The sequence below is a fragment of the Papio anubis genome, chromosome 7 (genome assembly GCF_008728515.1).
Source record: "Papio anubis isolate 15944 chromosome 7, Panubis1.0, whole genome shotgun sequence".
Taxonomy (NCBI): domain Eukaryota; kingdom Metazoa; phylum Chordata; class Mammalia; order Primates; family Cercopithecidae; genus Papio; species Papio anubis.
The window spans coordinates 15,710,911-15,726,327 of NC_044982.1; positions in this window are offsets into that span (position 1 = coordinate 15,710,911).

Consider the following 15,417-nt stretch of genomic DNA (forward strand, 5'->3'; position numbering starts at 1 on the left):
CTGCCTTCAGCTGTTTTATTGTACCTCGTCAAGTTCTCCCTGCATCGCTTTGCTCCCTGATGCCTATAAAAGATGTTCTATTTAACTCTTGTCTTGTTTGCCAGCAGCACTTGCTGCTGCAGTATTTACCCCAAGATAACTTTGCCACGAGCTCTCTTGCTTTTATTATTACTTTTGCATAGCTCTAGTATATTGACTTAAGAAAATGACATCATTCTATTTATAGCATCCTGTTTTTAGTAGTGGTATTTCCATTTACAAAGTATAATAATTCTCGATCGCTGAAAATGTCAAATCCTAGAAAATGTAGCATTCCCACATGTGATGTTAACATGGTTCTCGAACAGTTCTTGGCCAGAGATTCATTTAATGAATTCGATTTTTTCTGAAATAGATTATTTTGATGATTCAGATGATTCTGATACTAGTTCTGTTTAGAAATAACATCAAGAACAGTTTTTAGGCCAGGCGCAGTTTCTCAATCCTGTAATCCCAGCACTTTTGGAGGCCGAGGTGGGCGGATCACAAGGTCAGGAGATCAAGACCATCCTGGTTAACACGGTGAAACCCCCTCTCTACTAAGAAAAATACAAAAAATTTAGCTGGGCGTGGTGGTGGGCACCTGTAGTCCCACCTACTCAGGAGGCTGAGGCAGGAGAATGGCATGAACCCGGGAGGCAGAGCTTGCGGTGAGCCGAGATCGTGCCACTGCACTCCAGCGTGGGCGACAGAGCGAGACTCCGTCTCAAAAAAAAAAAAAAAAAGAACAGTGTTTATATCTTATTTTCACATTGAAAATCAGTCAGATTTGCTTTAGCCTCAAAGAATGTGTTTACATAGAATTATATGAGTGCTGGCAGTGAGCTGTACTTTTTTTTTCTAAACCGGAAAAGGGTTAATTTAGCTTTCATGGTTGTTTTCAGTAGGAGGGCTAGTCCAATCACAAGCTACTCTATTGTGGCCAAAAGCAAAAATCTGGTGGTAGTCATTTCTTTTTTTTTTTTTTAATTATTATTATTATACTTTAAGTTCTAGGGTACATGTGCATAACGTGCAGGTTTATTACATATGTATACTTGTGCCATGTTGGTGTGCTGCACCCATCAACTCGTCAGCACCCATCAACTCGTCATTTACATCAGGTATAACTCCCAGTGCAATCCCTCCCCCCTCCCCCCTCCCCATGATAGGCCCCGGTGTGTGATGTTCCCCTTCCCGAGTCCAAGTGATCTCATTGTTCAGTTCCCACCTATGAGTGAGAACATGCGGTGTTTGGTTTTCTGTTCTTGCGATAGTTTGCTGAGAATGATGGTTTCCAGCTGCATCCATGTCCTTACAAAGGACACAAACTCATCCTTTTTTATGGCTGCATAGTATTCCATGGTGTATATGTGCCACATTTTCTTAATCCAGTCTGTCACTAATGGACATTTGGGTTGATTCCAAGTCTTTTTTTAATTGCCATTGTGGATTTCTCTGCAGTGGCTTCTGGCATTGACAACTTGGTTGTCACATATGAGGGCACCAGGTTTTTTCATTTGTTCCTTTGTCCGTTAAATAGTTTTTGAGCACCTCTTTCAGGCCAGGTATTATTCTAGACACAAGCAATATAACAATTTTTAAGATAAGACCAGTGTCACTTTGGGACTTGCAGCCTGTTGTTTTTATAGAAAGGCTACTAAATGGTTGCTGCGTCGCACTTGTGGTAATTAAAATAGACTTTTCTTGTGTTGGGGGTTGGGAGTGAGAAGAAGAGAGGCTGGAATCTTTTGGATGATTACATCTTCTTTATATAAATATTTTTAGCCTTTTGAAAAAACTTTGTAGAGCTTAATGCATTTCACAGTTCACCCACACTACATCAATATTTGGCCTCCCTTTTGCAAGCCCAGTTCCCTAACTATGAGTTTCTGTGTTATACATAAAAATCTCACCTGGAGCACAATTATTTGACAATTTGAGTTGAAACTCCAGGAACTGATTTATGGAGAACAAACTTAGCTCTGAAATCATGTGTCTTTATGAATATCGACATGAAATCTGACGAAGAATCAGCCTACTGTGGTTTCCCATTTTAACTTCTGTTTTTGAAAAACATTTCACATGCAACTAAGCACTTATTAAATGCTTTGCGATACCAAAAAATGGCTTGGTGGTCTTTGTCTTCCAGAATAGTGTACATTTCAGTGTTACCAAGAGAAAAATATAATCTGGGCACATGTCACTGTTAAAATATTACAGTCAGATCAAGAATTCTATTCCTGTCTTTGTTATTCTTTCCCACTTGTGAAATTTTTCCAGTGGATTTTTTTTATTACAAAGATGTATTCCAGAGATAACAGTTTGTACTTCTGATTACGATCCATGTTCATGTGATCAAAAGGCAGCGATAATAGGACACTGTCATATATGGTAACTCCATAGAAACTAGGCTGCCCTGGGAGGACAGATTCACCATCTTGAGCACCTGTGGCTTGGTGTTCTCGAAATTATAGCTCCTTTGGAATGGCTGAAGAACTACCAGTTAAAGGTAAAGAAACCAGACATGCAAGGCCACGTATTGTATGATTCCACTTATATGAAATGTCCAGAATAGGCAAATCAATAGAGACAGAAAGATTAGTGTTTTTCAGGGGCGGGTGGGAGGGGAAAATAGGGAGTGACTTAATGTATACAGGTGATGGGGTTTTGAGGTGATGAAAATATTCTGGAATTAGGTAGTGGTGATGGTTGCAAGACATTGTAAATATAGTAAAAAACAATGAATGGTACACTTAAAACAAATTTTATATTTTAAAAAACCACACACAGGCCGTGCGCAGTGGCTCACACCTATGATCCCAGCACTTTGGGAGGCCGAGACGGGTGGATCACCTGAGGTCGGGAGTTGGAGACCAGCCTGACCAACATGGTGAAACCCCATCTCTACTAAAAAAATGCAAAAATTAGCTGGGTGTAGTGGTGGGCACCTGTGGTCCCCAGCTGCATGGGAGGCTGAGGCAGGAGAATTGCTTGAGCCCGGGAGGCACAGGTTGCAGTGAGCCGAGATCACGCCACTGCACTCCAGCCTAAGCGACAGAGCGAGACTCCATCTCAAAAAAAATAAAAATAAAAAATAATGGAAACACCAGGCCTTTGTTTGAGTTCAGTTTTTCTTTGGCGAGCGCTTTTCTAAAATCTCTCTTATCTTACCTATGTTAACTTTGTCTCAGAAGCAGGCTCATTTGTGCAGTTAGCTGAAATATTTATGCATGAAGTCATTTGTGGCAGTTGTCTTTTCATCAGAGTACCTTTAAAATTGCAGAAAATTAATGCCATTCATGATTTTGCCATTTTACATCATATACATTTGAAATATCTTTATCCTAGATAATCTGTACTCATTTGAATGCAAAAGTTTTATCAATATGAGTGAACTTAATACATCTTTTTATTCACTGATGGAGATATCACTTCAAACTTTGTTCCTGGCAAAGCAAAGATGAAATGTATTGAAAAAAATTGATTAGACTTTTAAAACTTCAAAATACTTTTATAGCAAATGTAAATAAGATTGTTTCTAACTGCAGATTGTTTTGCATAAAATCTTTATGTGAAGAATTTATATTAGAGTACAATAAAATCAGTGCTTTTTATATGTTTTGAATGGTAAATATTTTGAAGGTATTTTTTGAAGTAACTAGGTATTGAAATTTTATTCATAACATATTTTGAATAAAGCATACCTAAAATGCATGAACTTGTATAAGCATTTGGCATCATTAATCTAGTTGTACATATTTTTAAAAATAAGAATGGGCTTGGAAGATAACATATTTGTAGTAAGTACAGTATATTTTTTACTGAATGACTCTGATATATCTTTTAGATATTTGAGTAAAGCCTACTGTTGAAGTATTCCAGATTTTTAAATTTCAGTATCTTGCTGTGGAGTCTAGTGTTGGCTGTCTGATGTCAGAATAATCAAACTCTGCTCATATACACATCCAGACAATTTTTCTAATGATGATAATTTAGCAAAAAACTCAAGTCTTTAAAAATTCTAATTAAATAGACTTGAGACAAGTGTCCATTATGAAATCTAAAATAAAAATTTGTGACTATATAATATATAATCTTCATTATGTAGGCTATTTCTAAAAAATTAGTTTCTGCGCTGATTTCATGTTAAGTTTTTCAAATGTTAGCAAGTTATAATGGCTACGGTAAGTTTTGTTCTAAATCTGGTGGCCATGTATTATTAAATGATTAATGATTAGGCATTACTCATTTAATAGTTATTTAGGAATTATAAATTATAATGTGAAATCTTCATACTTCAGGCTCCTTGCACTATAATTACTTAAAATTAGTTTGCATCAATAGTCCATATAAACAGATAGCTTAGAGGAAAAGATATTCTATTTTCTAGGTACTTTAATAGGTTGGTCTTGTGAAAATTACATAGGTGTGTGTTTATGTATGTGTATTCACACATGTATTGGCTTACAATACCAAATTAATAAGACTGTCCCCCCGCCTCCTTGAATCAATTGTCTGCCCTGCCAGTAATCCCCCACCTGTACTGGTATATACAGAGTTCTCTCTGGTATAAATGATTAATCAAGAAAAAGGGTGTGAGATACTTGTGTTAGTTTCTTTTTAAATGAATAATGCGATACACATAAACCAGTAACACCACATTGATTTCCCAAAGCCCTAATACAGCTGTAAGAGGGAATAACATTCTAGAGCTCCAGGATTATTTTAATTTAGTTTTCAAGATGATTATGATTTTGATTTAATATAGAGACTTCAGAGTGTTAAATTTTAGGTATTTAAGACATCCATTGGTGCTTTGTTTTGTTTTTGGTTTTGTTGTTGTTGTTTTCTTAAGGGATGCATCTTACTTATTTGGTTGACTTTTATCTAGACATCATAAATGTGATGCTTGCTTTTTTATTAGCCACTTCATTGTTGATGTCTTAATGGGAGATCTTAGTTTGATTAATCTACTCTTTGAAATTTTAATTTGATTAGTCATTTGTTTCTGCTAGGTTTTGGCTTTTGTTTTGTTTTTTGAGTGATAACCTAAGAAGTTTCTACAGTGGAAAATATCATGATGACATCTTCATCTCTTATAAAGTTGTATCATTTAGAGGAATTTTTCAAAGCCTATGTTGAGACATGGGCAAATTAAGTAAAGCATCATAACAATTTTTTTTCATAGTGAACTCATTTTATTTACAGAACGGCAAACACGTTCACTCTTTTTGCTAACATCTGGGGCTTTTTTTCATTGCGACTGCTTTGCACACTTAATAATGCTTCTCCCAGCAAAGGCTAACTGAAATTTATTTTTGTTTAAAGACAAATATTTTTCACATGGATAAAATAAAAGTTGTAAGTATGCCTTTCATGTGGCAAACTCTAAATTAGGGGTTCGTACTCCATTGCAGCATTAAATACCAATTATTTACAATAGGATGCACATACCAGATGCTGTTTTCCCCTTAAACTTTGCACTTCTCATTGAAAATGTTTTCAAATCAGATCCTGTTTTATTGGCATTGGGTTTCACATGTTTGGACTAATACTTACGTATATGCTTCTTTTGAAGGTATTTAGACATTGAAAATTAGTTATTTCCTTATGAGCCATAGCTTTGAAAAACCATTTTAGAAGAAATTTCCATTTTTTAAAAAAAGAAGTGTTGGGAGGCTAAGGTGGGCGGATCATGAGATCAGGAGATCAAGACCATCCTGGCTAACATGGTGAAACCTCGTCTCTACTGCAAATACAAAAAAATTGGCCGGAAAACAAACAAACAAACAAACAAAAATAATAAAATAAAATAAAATAAAAAATTGGCCGGGCATGGTGGTGGGCGCCTGTAGTTCCAGGTACTTGGGAGGCTGAGGCAGGAGAATGGCGTGAACCTGGAAGGCAGAACTTGCAGTGAGCCAAGATCGTGCCGCATCACTGCACTCCAGCCTGGGTGACAGAGCGAGACTCCGTCTCAAAAAAAAAAAAAAAAAGTTATTTCTTAAAGAAAAAATACTGATAATTTGTCTTTGCTGTAGATGAATGCCACATTTTTATATTCTACAACTATCGCTGAATAATAATACTGTTTATTTCTTTAGATCAACGAAAATATTAAATTCTTTCTTTTTTGTTCAAATAAACGCTGTGAGATGATTGGGAAGGCTGTGTGTTGAAGTTCGATGCGAAGTTGGACCTCGTACAGTGAGCCTCTTGTGAGAACAGAGCCATGAAAGATAAAGCCTGTCATTCATGTCTGCCTTGGCCTGTGCCCAGCTTTACTTCTCACCATTCAGTTTTTACTGATGATATCTACCAGCATCTAAAGAGAGGCACCTTCATCCTCTAAAAGAAAACAAGGTTACCAAAAGAGCTCACTTAATTCCTTCCTTTTTCCCTGAACCCTTGGTTTTAAGTGAAGAGTAAAATATATTAGATATGACACTCTCCATGAGTATTACTGAGGATTTTGTGGAAAAAGCAGTTTGGTACTTTATTTCCAGCTTGGCTGCAGCAGACTTGGTGATCCTGAGCAAATCACTCAGTCTCCCTTTGCCTCCATTTCTTCATCTGTAAAATGGGGATAACCTGTCCCTCCCTGTCTCACCAGCATACTAAAGAGGATTAAAAAAATCCATAAGGTGCATTGATTCCAAAGATGGGTAGAATGATATTTCATAATGAAGACTTTCTGTTATATAGCAATTTAATTTTAAAAGTATCTTTACCGGGCCGGGTGCAGTAGCTTACTCCTGTAATCCCAGCACTTTGGGAGGCCGAGGAGGGCAGATCTCGAGGTCAGGAGATCAAGACCATCCTGGCTAGCATGGTGAAACCCCGTCTCTACTAAAAATACAAAAAAATCAGCCAGGCGTGATGGCAGGCGCTTGTAGTCCCAGCTACTCAGGAGGCTGAGGCAGGAGAACGGTGTGAACCCGGGAGGCGGAGCTTAGAGTGAGCCGAGATTGTACCACTGCACTCCAGCCTGGGCGATAGAGCGAGACTCCATCCAAAAAAAAAAAAAAGTATCTTTACCCACTTCTCTGTAGTGAATATTGACTAGCATTTTGAAGTAGAAACTAACAAAGTATAAAATTAAGTAGTTTTTGTATATTTACGGCTACTAAATAGTTCTAGTAAAAATATATGCTGTACACTGTCGGTCTGAGTTTAGGTTTAAAATATATCATTGTGCTTGGCTAATTTGTAGAATGTCTTATTTGAATTGACTTCATTTATTTCAGAGGAGTGCATAGATGATCAGATCAAACAGTTGTCATAGCAGTGTTTTCAGCACATACGAGAATCTTAGGGTTTAGGAGCCTCAGTGCTCACCCAGTGCAGTTTCCTGCCGGAAGCAGATTCCGTCCTGGTGACCTCGCCAGCAGGTGCTTGTTTAGCCTTTTCCTGAAAAGTTTTTGGGAAAATGGGGGCTGCTGCCTCACTACTTTGATGTGTACCTTTTGTTCAAGAACTTTCTAAAACTTGGAGCTAATCACGGGTTATTTCAGAAGATGTAAGCATTTTAAGTTTTTTTTATTGAATTCCATCCTTATTTAAAAGGCCTGGTTATGTAATATTTTCTGGGGTGGTTGTTTTTTTTTTTGTGTGTGTGTGTGTGTGTGTGTGTGTGGTTTCCCACATTGATTAGGTTGTTTTCTTCATTTTCTTAATAGTTTAAAAATACTTTCTTCTCTTTCTATTTGTGTCTTCTTCCATTTAGTATTTATGGGAGGGAGCAAGAAGGGAAAGGATGTCTATTTTTAAAATTGACTGCAATCATGACTGTTCTTCTTGTCATTCTGTAGCAACTGGATTTATTACTATCTCTTATTTAAAGGTCCTTCAGAATGGGTTGAAGCAGTTCATTTCAGGTCAATGGCTGGCAAGCAATGTCAGGACCTCTGGGGAAGGGGAACCCGACGGGATCCCAGAGGAAAGAATTGGGGTTGTTCGCTCCCTTGTAGAAAGCCCACAGATCCCTTCCCAGAGTAGAAGAAAGTGCCAGAGTGTCCTGAAACTGTTTCCTTCTAAGGCAAGTACTTCAAAGAGACTGGAGATTCCTTTTTTTAAATACAGGTGGGGTCTCACAGTGTTGCCCAGGCTGGGCTCAAGTAATCCTGCCACCTGGGCCTGCCAAAGTGCTGGGATTACAGGCATGAGCCACCGTGCACAGCCATAGAGATTCTAATGTGGTGCTAGCTGCCAGGTAAGAAAGCTGTGAGACAATGTGTTGATTTTCCTTTAGTATGTCTTGTTTGGGGACATCATCTAGCATCAACGGGTAACGTCACCCTTTGTTCCATCTTTGGGAAATTATAGTAGTAGCTTGTTATTGTTAGCTGACCCCTAAATTAGCATCAATAAAGTAAATCCCTTTAACTTTCCTTTTGGCCTTTTCATTACCTTTCTCTCTCTCTCTGCCTCCCCACCAGCCCCTCCCCCTACTCTCTCCTGTGTGCACACACACCTCCATGGTATTCCTTCTTCCATCTAAGGGAAGCTGTGCCCGATCTTGCTGCAGTCCAGGTGACCGTACTGAGATGAGTCAGCGATAGACTCTAAACGCTAGCAGCGATTAGCTGTATGTAGCCACCAAATGCACTATTTTAGATAGGTTTACACAGCTCTTTGCTGTCCAGTCACATCAGCTGTACAGTAGCCCAAGGCAGCCTGTCAGACAGAAGAATTACAAACCAAAGTGGATCTATTCATAAGATGAAAGATCTGGAGTCCGTGTCCTCTTAAAAAACTTTTGTCTTCAGACATATGGGTGCATGTTCATCTCTGGCCAAAACTTTGTTTCCAGTTTCAAAGAGCTGGTTGTGAAGGTGGCCTCGTAACCTTTCTGTTGCTGGCTCTGTTAGTTGCCGGATAAGCAGTAGCTAATTCATCCTCCTTAGAATTTGAGAGGGGCATCTGTTAGATTCAGACCATCAGGGTGCCTGTGCAGACTCTCCTAGTTACGGCTGAGTCCTCTTTTCTCCTCTGTGAGGTGAACGCTTCTATTTGCAGAAATTTGTTTGCATCCTTTTCCTTTTATTTATTATTACTTTTTAGAGACAGGGCCTTGCTCTGTTGCCCAGGCTGGAGTGCAGTGGACTCTTTTCTTTTGGTGATCTTTGCCATCCTCTGCCTGGCTTAATGAGGTTCTATCCCTGCATATTTATGTCCCACAGGCTCACCTTCCCCCCAGAATTTTAAGAAGGAAGCAGAAAATGTTACAAAATATAAGCGATTCTATGAAGTCCATAGATAGGATTTGCTTTGGGAGTAAATGATTTCTTCTTATTTTGGTGTAAACATCTTTACATCTTTGGTGTAAACGTCTTTAGCCTCTTTAAAAAGCCCTTCTGGGGCAAACCTTTGCAAGTCACTCAACTGGCATGTAATTAGAATTTTATTTGCATGGCTTTTTTTTCTAAGTCTCTCTAGAAGAACATAAGAATATTCTGAACATGCAAGGAATACAGTTATTCTCACATCAAGGATCAATTTTATTTTGTTTCTTCATTTTATGTCATTTTCCATTATTTTATTAGTGTTAATCTAGCATTAATTCCCCCCAGAGGGAATGACTATTTTTGCTTGCTACCACCTGTGTTTAGTAAGTGATAACTTTTCTTTATCTGCTTTTCTGAATTTCGTATTTATATGCTTTATTGTAGTTTTAAAAAAATCTATTCTAGCTGGGCTAGAATCTTTCAAGTATTAATTTATCATGAACTTTCCCTCTTCTGGAATTGTTTAGGAGGGCGAAATGTTCCATGTTCCTTTTGTTGCTGTAGATATGCATAGCTATTTCGATGTTCTTTGAGTGCTTTATTATAGTGATAACTGGTACAGCCTTTAATTCAAGGTGGGATATATGGAGTTAAGCATTTTTGTACTATTAACTATTTATTGAGAATTTTCGGAGTTCTATAGCTCCTTGTCTTAACAGTTAGGAGAGGCATGTATTTTTTTTCCCGTCATGGCCTTGAGGTTAGTTTTCCGTTTGTTTGGGTAGATCTGAATGAGTTGTTGAGTTATGTTGAATAACACACATGAATCAAAAAAGCGGTTGTATTGTAGAAATGTGATGTTTTCATGTTTCGGGAATTTGATCAGAAAGCTTTATGTATGGGTTTTATTTTTAACAAAGCAGTAAGGGCTTACTTTTTACCAACTTGTGTGTGTGTAAAGATGTATTTGTTCAAGCTTTAAGAATAAACCTGTCAATGTACAAATGCCTGATATCTGACTTGGACTTGTGGTTTGTTTGTTGGTTTGCTTGCTTTTCGGGACGTGGGGGTAGGTATGTTGGATCTTGGAAATAAGTAAGAGTGTTAAAGAACCACAACAGTCTATATCAGTGAATTTACATCTTAGAAGACTCACATTAACTTATGCTTGAATGAAAACTGTGTGTGGATAACTGAATGCAGCGTTTTCTGAATTGCCCTGAAGGATGGCTTAAAAGGAGGAGGCGGCCACTCACCCGTTTAGTGTTCTCAAAGGACTTTTCCCCTAGGACCCGTTCATGCCTCCCTTCATCAAGCCGCCATCCTTCGAGGGCTCCCGAAAATGAGCGCCAGAGCAGATGGTCCAGGGAGGGAATGCCTGGGTCTCCATTCCCACGGTTCTTGGTAGCTGATTCCTCACTCCCCTTGGCTGCCACCCACCCAGTCTTCTGGGGCCCAGTCATTCCTCAGCCCACCCTCCTGCCCCCACTCCCTTAGCCACTTGTCCTTCACTTTTTATCTTCAGAAACTCTCCCACCTTCTCTCCCTCCACGCCAGCTTCTCCCAGCCTTCCGAAGACATTGTGACCTAACTTGATAGTTTTGGAGGTGGCATCTGTTGGCAGAATAAGCACAGACTCAGATGCTGTATTATCTATCTATTGCTGCACAACAGATAACCCCCAAAATAGTGGCTTAAAACAATAACCATTCAGTATTTCACGGTTCCGGTATGTCATGAATTCGGAAGCAGCCTAGCTGGATGGTTCTGGCTCAGAGGCTCTCATGGGTTGCAGTCAAGGTGAGGATGTTGGCCCAGGTTGCCATCGTTGGAAGGCTTGACTGGGGCTGGCAGATCCACTTCCAACTTGGCTCACATGGCAGGAAGCTCGCAAGGTGGGCTTCTCCATAGGGCTGCGTGAGTGCCCTTGCAATAGGGCACTCGGCTCCCCCAGGCTAATGATCTGAGAGAGAAGGTGAGGAGGGAGCCACAGTTCCTTTGATGTTTTACTCTCAAACGTCACAGGCCGCCATCTCTGCCAGATTCTGCACCCATCTCTACATTCTCTAGAAGCCAACGACCAGTTACAACCACCCTTGGGAGGAGGAGATGAGGCTCGGTCTGTGGAAGGGTGGAGTACCAAAAAATCTGTGGACGTATTTTTAAACCACCACAGATCCTTACTCATCCATTTTTTCTGACCACATGAGGTAGGCGAGTCACACTCCTAAGCCTTGGATTCTTCTTCTCTAAAATGAGAACAATACTGTCTTCTTGAAGAGTACTTACATGGCTTCAAGACAGTGTTGGAAACCTTCTAGCCCAACCATATCTGGCACACAGTAGGTGTTCATAAATAGGAGTTATTGTTACCCAGGCTCGGGGAGACCCAAAGCAAGAGTCTCTGCTGACAGCATGGGTGAAGATGGAACTCCAGCAGGGTGGTGGGTGGGGGGGGTTGGGGAGAGGCAGTCCCACAGGACAGGAAACATCCTGTGCTGCTCCTGGCTGGGTCCACGGATGAGCCAAGACAGGAATTAGTGCAGATGTGTCTGCCTCTCAGCTGGAGGCTGCCGCTTTGTCTCTCTCCTACTTTCCACCAGAATAATGGCCCCCTCAAAGACATCCATGTCCTAATCCCCAGAACCTGTGGCTATGTTAGCTTATGTGGCAAAAGGAACCTTGCAGATGGGATTAAGGTAAGGATCTGGAGATGGGGAGACGACCCTGGCCAATCTGGATGGGCCCAATGTCATCACAAGCATCTTTCTTTTTTTTTTTTTTTTTTTTTGAGACGGAGTCTCGCTCTGTAGCCCAGGCTGGAGTGCAGTGGCCGGATCTCAGCTCACTGCAAGCTCCGCCTCCCGGGTTCACGCCATTCTCCTGCCTCAGCCTCCCGAGTAGCTGGGACGACAGGCGCCCGCCACCTCGCCCGGCTAGTTTTTTTTGTATTTTTTAGTAGAGACGGGGTTTCACCGTGTTAGCCAGGATGGTCTCGATCTCCTGACCTCGTGATCCACCCATCTCGGCCTCCCAAAGTGCTGGGATTACAGGCTTGAGCCACCGCGCCCGGCCACAAGCGTCTTTCTAAGAGGGAAGCAGGAGCTCAGAGAGGAGAGGAGATGCCACACTGCTGGTCATGAGGGTGCAGGAAGGGGCCATGAATCTAGGACATAGCTGGTCTGTGGAAGCTGGAAAGGACAAGGAAATGGATTCTCCCAAAGCCCTTCCAAGAAGAGTCAGCCCTGCTGATGCCTTGACTTTGGCCAGTGAGACTGATGTTTGGACTTCTGACCTCCAGCACAGCAAGACAGAAACTCCACTCCAGAACAGTGCAGCCGAGAGCACAGGGCTCTGTCTTCCCCAGCCCCCAGTGGGAGGACTGCCCTCCCAAGAGAAGCAGCAAGCCAGCGTTTCTCCTCCTGCCCCAGTTCCTGTTGCTGAGGCTGAGGCTAAGTTCAGGGCAGGGACAGGCGAGAGTTGGGGGCTCCCTTCATCCTCCTGCCCCCTCGTGGGATGGAGGCTCTAGCCGGGCCCCATCCTGGGATGTGAATACTGGAGCCCTGATGGCCTGTCCTGGCTCCTGAGGCAGAGTTTCCATGCTGGGAGAGGCAAACCAGGGAGACCAGAGGCTACTGTGGACCCTTGCACTAAGCACTCAGTCGTAAAGCTGAGGCATCACTCAGGGAAACATGCCGTTGTTCCCAGGCCAAGACAGAACCTAGATTCATGGTTGTCTAGGACTGGAGTTTGGGAGAATATGGAAGGATAGCTCAAGGACGCAGGGTTTCTACTGGAGGTGATGAAAATACAGTTGTCTCTCAGGATCCGTGGGCTCCAGCACACCAAGATCTGAGGACACCAAAATCTAAGGATGCTCAAGACCCTGACATACGATGACGTAGTAGGCCGGGCATGGTGGCTCACACCTGTAATCCTGGCACTTTGGAAGGCTGAGGCAGGTGGATCACTTGAGCTCAGGAGTTCGAAACCAGCCTGGCCAACATGGTGAAACCCCATCTCTACTAAAAATACAAAAATTAGCTGGGCGTGGTGGCGCACGCCTGTAACCCCAGCTACTCGGGAGGCTGAGACAGGAGAATCACTTGAACCCGGGAGTTGGAGGTTGCCGTGAGCCGAGATCATGGGTCTCATTTTGTCACCCAAGCTGGAGTACAGTGGCACGATCATAGCTCACTGCAGCCTTGAACTCCTGGGCTCAAGTGACCTCTTAGCTTCCTGAGTAGCTGGGACCATAGGCGTGTGCCACCACACCTGGCTAATTTTTTTTTTTTTTTTTGTAGAGACAAGGTCTCACCATGTTTCCAGGCTGATCTCGAACTCCTGGGCTGAAGTGATCCTTCTGCCTCAGCCTCCCGAATTGCTGGGAATACAGGTGAGCCACTTCATCTGGCCCATTTTGTGTTTCTTTTACTTTGGTCACCTATGCTGTGTGCATCCTATGCTGAGCTGAAACTCAGCACCTATGCTGACATCTTAGAACCAGCCCCACGGATTACCAGCCAACCAGGGCAAATGCTCGGCTATTTATAAGATAGGGAAGAAGTAATCCCCAGGGTAAACCAGAGGACATCAAAGGCAGTGGACTAAGCTGCCATGTAGAGGTGTGGGGGAAGGGGCTAGCCTTGGACCACTGATCACCACAGGGGTAGCTCTGGCTGGCTGCTGCCCCATCTGCATGTGGACTTTCTCTGCAGGATGTGGCAAAGGATGGTGAGCCACATACTCAGATTGAGTCAAGAATCTCATTTTCTTAAAATTAATGTATGTAAAGCACCCCTGGGTGTTTTAGTAAATATCAGTGTCGATTCTATCAGACTTGTATTAACATCCCAGATGGTACAGCTGAGCCAAACCACCACCCGTCAGTCCTTCCCAGTTTGTGTTTTTGTGGCTGTTTGAGGCTCTAACTGGTGCTGATGTGTGCATCAAGAGCTCACAAGTGGCTGGGTGTGGTGGCACACACCTGTAATCCCAGCCACTCAGAAAGCTGAGTATGGAGGATCTACTGAGTCCAGGAGGTTGAGACTGCAGTGAGCTATGATCACACCACTGCACTCCAGCCCAGGTGACAGAGACCCCATCTCTTAAAAAAAAAAAAATTAGACCAGATACCGTGGCTCACACCTGTAATCCCAGCACTTTGGGAGGTCAAGATGGGTAGATCACTTGAGATCAGGAGTTTGAGACCAGCCTGACCAACATGGTGAAACCCCGTCTCTACTAAAAATGCAAAAATTAGTCAGGTGTTGTGGTAGGCACCTGTAATCCCAGCCACTCGGGAGGCTGAGGCAGGAGAATCGCTTGAACCTGGGAGGCTGAGGTTGCAGTGAGCCAAGTTCATGTGACTGTACTCCAGCCTGGGCGACAGAGAGAAACCCTGTCTCAAAAAAGAAAAATTAAGGCTGAATGCGGTGGCTCACACCTGAAATCCCAGCACTTTGGGAGGCCGAGGTGGGCGGATCACCTGAGGTCAGGAGTTTGAGACCAACCTGGCCAACATGGTGAAACGCTGTCTCTACTAAAAATATAAAAATTAGCTGGGCATGGTGGTGGACACCTGTAATCCCAGATACCTGGGAGGCTGAGGCAGGAAAATTGCTTGAACCTCGGAGGCGGAGGTTGCAGTGAGCCCAGATCGTGCCACTGCACTCCAGCCTGGGTGACAGATCAAGACTCTGTCTCATAAAAAAAAAAAAAAAAAAAAAAAAAAATTAAAATTAAAAAAGCTCACAGGAAACACAGATTAAGGTCACCCTGGGTCACTCCATTGAACAATGCGGCTCAAGCACAAGTGGCTAAAAACAACCAAAATAGTAGATAGACCAGCCTGGCCAGAAGCTAGAAGCAGCCTGTGGTGGAAGGAAGACCCAGGGGAAGCCTCTGCCTCCAAGTCCCACCTGCTCAGCAGGTCTGCTCCCACCTTTCAGTGCTGCCTGAGTGCCAATCATTGGAGCATCAAACCTCTCTGGGCCTCAGTGTCCTTATCTGTAAAACAGGAGTCATGTTATCCTTCAGTCAGTTTTTCTCTATAACAGTTCCTCAGGCTGCAGAAGACTGGAACATTCTCTGGGGTAATTCGTAATTCTTTATACTGTAGAGTCTACAGAAAGTGTCTATACAGTTGGGATGCTCCAAAATCATAGTA